Source organism: Galleria mellonella, unplaced genomic scaffold (assembly GCF_026898425.1).
Source record: "Galleria mellonella isolate WM207_F2 unplaced genomic scaffold, CSIRO_AGI_GalMel_v1 utg171, whole genome shotgun sequence".
NCBI classification, from domain to species: domain Eukaryota; kingdom Metazoa; phylum Arthropoda; class Insecta; order Lepidoptera; family Pyralidae; genus Galleria; species Galleria mellonella.
The window spans coordinates 5,806,235-5,813,913 of record NW_026442014.1 but is presented as its reverse complement, the minus strand read 5'-3'; positions in this window follow the sequence as shown (position 1 = coordinate 5,813,913).

Genomic DNA, 7,679 nt, shown 5'->3' with positions numbered 1-7,679 from the left:
CTAATATTAGATAATGTTTATGTCTTAATTTCATGGTACTATGATTTATGTATTTGCATGGTTATGGAGGAGCGTGACCTTCTGATACAGGTGATAACACTTACTAGAAGGTCACAACAACGATCTTAGTATTGTATCAATTTTGTTACGAAATAAATATTTTTCATTTTTTCATTTTCACCTTACTCTGTACTTGTGGATTGTGTCCCCCAAAAAACCGACTTTAATTGTGACAAAATCAATTACCTTGATTTAAAAACTAAAGTACTAAACCGATTATGATAAAATTTGTATTGGACCAAACTGTGACTATATCCTTTCAAATTACAAAAGAATTTTCCAAAGCGGTTTAGAAGTGGCGGAGTTATGAGTTATAACAATCATAAAAAAAACTGAACAGAAAACCTCTTTGAATGCGGTTAAAAAGAAGATATTCAAGAATCAGTTTTGGTTACATACATAATATGTAGACCATATGTCATTACCTCGCCTTAATAGCTAAGGTTTATGGATAATGCAAATGTAACCTGCTCCTTTGTAACTCCGATACTTGTTAGTAAAAGCTAGTAAGTAACGAGCTTTTGCAATTTACAAATTACAAAGTATCGAAGATGTAATAAATTATAATACCACTAAGGAAAGAAATATTATAGATTTAGAATAAGTTATAGACGTCATAATATTCTTTCTTTTCGTTTAAGAGTTTCCTCTTATCGGTGCAACAAATTTTCTTTTTAATTAAATATTTAATAAAATTAGTCATAAAAACTTAGGAATGTCTAAATTATTTCTGACTTTAAGATGTAACTTTAAGGTTTTTATAAGCACACACTTATTTTATAGATTCTATGAAATAAGTGAATTCTTCTAAAATAACTCAGTTATGTATTTATTTTTAGAATTATTTTTGATTGAATGATCCATCAATGTTATCATCAATAGTCTATTCACTTCTACGTTTGCATATTCCACCCTTGATGTCTTCAAATAAAGGCGATTTTTGGATCTTTGAATCAATTAAACCTCGCTGTTTCTCGAGGATAATTGGTCTATTGGAAAGCAGGTTACCTCTATATATATTTATTGCAGGTTATAAATACCTCATAGCATATTTCGGTATCCATACATCCACTCAAGATTTACTTATTGCAAGGATTTATTAGTTATTTTGTGAAAATTTCAATCCAGAAAACATATTGTAGTGATTATATTGACTGTTTTTTTCAAAAGTGTTGCGTAACATGTTTTTTATTTAGCAAATGGCGAGGGTTGCATCAGTGAACAAGGCCAGACAAGGTCGGGTATTGGTGCATCGACCCCTCGAGTGCGTTGACCCTGAGCTCTGTCCACTACCAGTGTTCCTGCCTAAGAGCAGCTAAGAGTATCTATTAATTAAGCTATACTTAAGTTTAGACTGAAATATATAAATTGTTACTACTTAATTATATGTAATTGAATCGTATATAGAAAATATAAAGTTAAACGAAATACTTTTAATTTTCAGTAATGCAATCAATAATGATTTATAATTAGTAAATTGAAACTTTTGATTTATTATGTTATATACTATTTGATATATTTGGATTGGAAAGAGCCTATCTACATAAATACTGTAAAGAGGAGAGGTTTGATTTTTTGTTTGTAATGGATAAACTAGAAAATACTTAACCAATTTTAAAATGTCTTTCATCTATAGAAATCAGCAAGTAATATAGACTGTGTTGCTATGTGGCACCAGCATAGAATAGACGACCCCTTTCCCATGAGTGTCTTAAGAGGTGACTAAGGGAATTTAATGGTCGAGAGATGAAGCAGCAGTGTTCCTCTTAAAATATTGCCAAAAAATTAATTCCTTGCTAAACGTAGCAATTATTGGCAATACCTTCTTTCTAGATAAGGATATTATATGTTCAGCAGTGGACAGGTAACTAGGCTGATATGCATAAATATAGTCCATATTCATTATTATCATATAGTATTTCATTAAAAAAAATGAAATCCCTACAATAAATGCAATTACGGACCTATCTACTTGTGTGAAGTCGGAGAGGGTCTCCAGTTTCGACTCGTAACATAAAATGAGAATCCTTCGTGCATGTCTCATGGATGGAACTGGTTAGATATTAAAAAAATATTATTATTTTAGTCTAGAGAAAGTGTTTTGATATTAATATTGTTTATAATAATAAATTTTTATATAGTAGAAAGTAGAATTTCTTATAGCAATAGAGTTTAAAAAAAATATTCATTAGTATGCATAATTATAACAGTGTCATGTGACTAGTTACTCATAGTGGCATATCGCATTGTATTAAATACAAAGTGTATTTAATTTCCCAAGTTGAAATATTTTTATACCATTTTATTACTAAAGATTTAAAAAAGTTACCTATTATTTTTCACAGTGTATAATTCTCTAAATTTCCCCATAATTACGTTTAATATTATAAAAAAATGCTTTGAGTCATTACATGAGTCCATTTTGAGGTCTGTGTAGTTATAAATACTAAAGGCAGATTCTTTCGATACGAAAAAAGTCTATAAAATATTAGGGTATCATAGTTGTCATCAAGAGGAAGAGGAAGACCGAGGAATAACTACATGGGACAGATAAAAGAAACACTAGGTGTCATGTCGTATAGGGAGATCAAGGATATGGCCTGGGATAAAGCTGGCTGGAAGAAGATGCATGAATTAGTTGCACAGACAAGAGGAAACTCTTAAATGAAAAGAAGAAGTTGTATAAAAACTCTTAAATACCTATGATCCCTCATATTTTGTAGTCTAATATATCATTTACGAAACCTTTCTGTTGGTTGTACTATTTATTATTTTCTAGGTTGTATGGTTCGTCCGTACCGTTTGCGCGCACTTTTGACTTCACGAGATGTTAGCTGAGGCACTTAGTTAGTGACCGTAAAATTTAAAATGCTGTTTTACAGTTTTAAGTATAGTGTACTTAAACAATTCGAGTGTTTATTTTAATGTCAGACTTTGTGAACTGAATATGTCCCATTATTTTTAAACTTGCTGTTGCTTGATACTTTGTTTGCATATTTTTTTTTGAACCGACTTCAAAATGTAGAAGATTCTCAATTCTGTTGTATTTTTTTTATGTTTGTTACCTCATAACTCCATCAGTTCTGATTTGGATTTTTTTTTATCTGAAAGGATATATTAAAAGATTGGTCTCGTAGAAATTTTATAAAAATCAGTTAAGTAATTTAAGTTTTAGATAAAATAACTGGTTTTGTCATAATGGTAGTTATTTTTTTTTATGGGGATCACTCTTTAATTATTTGACACTTAAATAGGATATATCGCTGTATTTTAATTAAAATGCGAATGTGGTCTAAAATGCTCGACACTTTTAACTTTGATGAAGTCAGCCTTATAGAAAAACTAGCTTTTTGACCGCTACTTTGTACGCGTAATTTTTAAAAGTAAGAAAATCAATGAAATAATCTATTTCTAGATGGCGTATCATAACATATGTGTAACAGTGAAAACAGCATCTAATTTGACGCAGTAGTTTTTGTGTGATGTCGTAATAAACAGACAATTTTTTTAAAAGTTAATGTTTTGGTTCCTATTGCTCATATCAAGTTACAATTTTATTATATTACTAATTTGTATTTATTTGTATCGGATTACCATTCATTTTAAGAGAATTTTTATCTTTCAGGTTTGACAATATTTATAATTAGGTATATCTTGCAACTTTGTCTGCGTGAATTATTATTATAAATATTATATTAATATAATATTTTAAAACGACTGTAGGTTTGTTCTGGCCTCATGTAAAAATTCTGCACCGAATTAGATACGGTTTATACAATTATATTTCTAAAGGTCTAGCTTAAAATCTGGTATAGGTTTTATCCTGAAACGCCATCAAAAAGTAGTATATATCATGATTTTCTTACTTTTGAAATCCATGCGAAGTAGCGGGCAAAAAGCTAGTTAAAATATGACTGTCTGTGTATAAAATTTTATTGAAATCTGTTTAATAGTTTTTGTGTGAAATCTATCCATCATCACAAACTATCGCATTTATAATCAGAACATTGTTTTAGGCGGTAGTATTAATTATTTTCTTGCATAATGATTACATTTACTATAATATAATAGTGTAATCGTAGTTGTCTTTAGTAGGTATTTTAGATAGTTTGTTAAAGAGCGTAATACTTAAGGTCAATGTTATCAATACTTAATACTTGCTGATAGCAGAAAAATTGAGAATTCAACTGAGGTGACTATTATGAGCATTAGTAGCGAGAAAAGTTATTAGAAAGAGAGAGAGAGAGACAGAGAGAGAGTTACTTGTGACACACAGAGACTGCGAATTTGATTTTAATCTATATATAATCTATGCAACCTTATATAATCTATGTATCCTTATATTCTGAGAGGAGCAAGGCTCGTTTTAATTGTAGAGTGCAAGCCAGGCAATTGCCTAAAGCGGTAAAAGTTTTAAGTCCCCAAAATTTTGTACCATTGATTGTAAATTTTTTTTTTTCAGAAAGGCAATGTTACTTATCGGGGACTGACTATTTAAATAATACATGTCATAAAATCATACGTTCCGTTGTGTCGTAAAATCAGGCTATTTGGCCCCGGCATAGAACAGTCCACCCTTTCCTGTCCCGTTGGTGTCGTAAAAGGCAACTAAAGGAGCGCGAGAGTTGGGCAGCAGTGTCCCTCTTAAAACATCTCTAAAGCCTGCCAAGCGTGGCAACTATTGGCAGTACCTCCAAATAGGGAGGTTTATGTTCAGCAGTGGATAGTTAAAGGCTGATATAATGAGGATGATGATAAAATTACACAAATTGCCTAGCTCTCAAGCTAGCTTATCCTATGTATTGAAAACTATATAATATATTTAAAGATTGTGTCCTACAAAAAAAAAAATTGTGACAAAACCAGTAATATTGATCTAATAACTAAATTACTGAATCGATTTTGGTATAAGTTCTATGGGATTAATCTGTACGTATATTCTTTCAAATAAAAAAGAATTTTTCAAATCGGTTTAGAACTGACGGAGTTATGAGGTAACAAACACAAAAACAACTGAATTGATAACCTCTTTCTTTTTGAAGTCTTTGTTGAAGAAGCTGAAAATATCTGCGAACACAACTCAATACAATAAATAAATAAATGTCTATATTCAGACCGAAGTCAATTTAGGAAAGTTTGTTTTCTTAATAAGTCAAAACAAGAATCATAGGTTAAATCTAATTTGCATAAAATAATTGCTTGTAAAAATATTATATTATTATGTCACAATAATTGTTTGGACATGAATGGGAAAAAAAGAAATGTGTTCATCTATATAGTTGGTTGTATCTCATTCAAGTGATGTAAGAATATATATTTATGTCATAAGTTATCATCATGATATTATTAGTACATGTATATCAAGTGTTAGTTATATGGTTTTATTCTAATTCTTTTCACTATATGTGATTCTCAAGTGGATTTAACAAGAAGTAATTCTTAATTAATTTTCAAGTAGTAAATCCAATTGGTCATGGCTGGAAAGAAGCCATATAGTATATTTAAAAAAAGAAAAAGAATGATTTGAATTTTTTGCATACCATTTTTGTATCTCTTTGTGTAATGTTTTGTAACTATAATTTTGTTATGTAAATAAATACAAAAAACACTAGTGGAACTATAAAAGTGGTATCATTTTGGAGTACGTCGTCTACTAATCGTCTTTTTTAAAACAATATTTTTTAATTTAATTTTTAAACAATATTTATTTCATTTTAATAAGTTTAATTTTTATCAATATTGTTAATCAGCTACCCGCTAACAACATGCTTTCTAACTGCATTGGGTTGACTGGAAGAGATCTCAGTCAGAGATAAGTCCACTCTTGCTCACAGTATTTATAAATGCATTGACAATGAAGTTTCAAGTGCAATAAAGAATATATATTTAAAGACCTTTCGTTGTATTAACATTAACGCTACTACCCATCATGATTAATAAGTCATGGAGGGTAAAAGTGACATATTACGAGTACTAACTAGTTATATACTCCTTTGTTCACAGAATAAAACATTTCTCTTCATTATTTATAAACAATCTACCTAATACAGGGTCAGGTTGCAGAATGTCGTGATAACATCTTTATCAACGCGTGGCGATATCACAGAGGCTTTGTTTGTATTTAAATGAATAAGGAATAAGTATAATTGATCGTCGCCGCTTTTACTATTTATATATATATATAAAGTAATGTATAAAGGGTGATAATGGAATGGGAACCTCGATATACGCTGGTGCCCCAGTGAGGGCTTATAGGTGAAAGTGAAAAGGCAGGGCAATTAGTCCATAGTGACGAATATCATAAAAATTAACCACTATAGTTTCCAGGGGGAACCATGTGAAGCATGTGCTAACAATAGGGCTGTTAGTTCCCAGTAGTGACAATCTCTTGTCTCTTTACATATAGTAATGTTACAGACTAACATAATTATTTATTAGTTTGACTGGGAAAAATCTCTTCAAGAGATAAATCTGCTTGTATACCTTCTCATCTTCCTTATAAACTGATATCAAACATTTCAAATATCCATCACCTTTCCTTATACATATCAAGATTTTTGACAGAGTAATACCCTATATTATTTATTCTAATTGTAGATTAGGAGAGAGATTAGCGTATTGTTATTACTCTGGCTACATGGCTTTGCAAAAGCTTTTATTTATAGGTTTTCTCCTTTTCCACTGCTGTGTTTCAGTTTATTCCTTTAGTTTATTCTTATGACTTACTATTGGGATAGAGAAAGAGTATTCTGTCACTATATGAACGGGGCACCTCGCCAGGGTATACTAATGGTGTAGTTGGAGCTACCATTCTATTTAAATCATCATTCCTATCATATGTACATATCAATAAAAATAATATGTATAAAACTAGTATACAGTAGTGAAAACTGTAAGTTTTATTTTAAAGTCTACTGGTTTTTCATAAAATTGTATTAACTCGTATATATTTAATTAAATGAAAAAATGTATTAGCTTAGTTTCTTATCTGTTCTTTTCAACTGAATTTATATTCCGAACTGAGTTATAGGTTTATAAAAAATGAGTATTAAAAATCAAAAATACTTGTAATTAGATTTAGTTAAATATTTTTTTTATTTACTAAATTACAGGCATTGTGATAAGTATCGTTGAAGGTAAGATTAAATGAAAAAAAAATGGAAAATCTGTTATTATAATAGCTCTACAGGAACATCGATGCGATGATTCATAATTATAAAATTTACACGTTTTTTTTGCATTTCTGTTTTTTAGCATCTACAGCGCGAGGTTTAGGTCACGATCACCAATTAAGTTAATTGTGGTCTATCCAAACACGTTGTAGGTGTCAGAAACCATTATCGCAATTGTATTGTGCTCTTTTAGTAATAAGAGCCTTCATATATTACGCCACTACACGATTGTACAAAAGCAAAAAATACATAAAAGATTCTTAATCTTCAAGTTACCTAGTAAACGCATATGAGTAGCTAATCGGTGGAATATTAAACACATTTTAACCGATTTCAAAATGAAGGAGGTTCCCAATTCGGTTGCATTTTTTTATGTTTGTTACTATACTCGTATGTGTAACTCCTTTAGTTGTAAACCGAATTGATTTTTTTTTAATCTGAAATGAT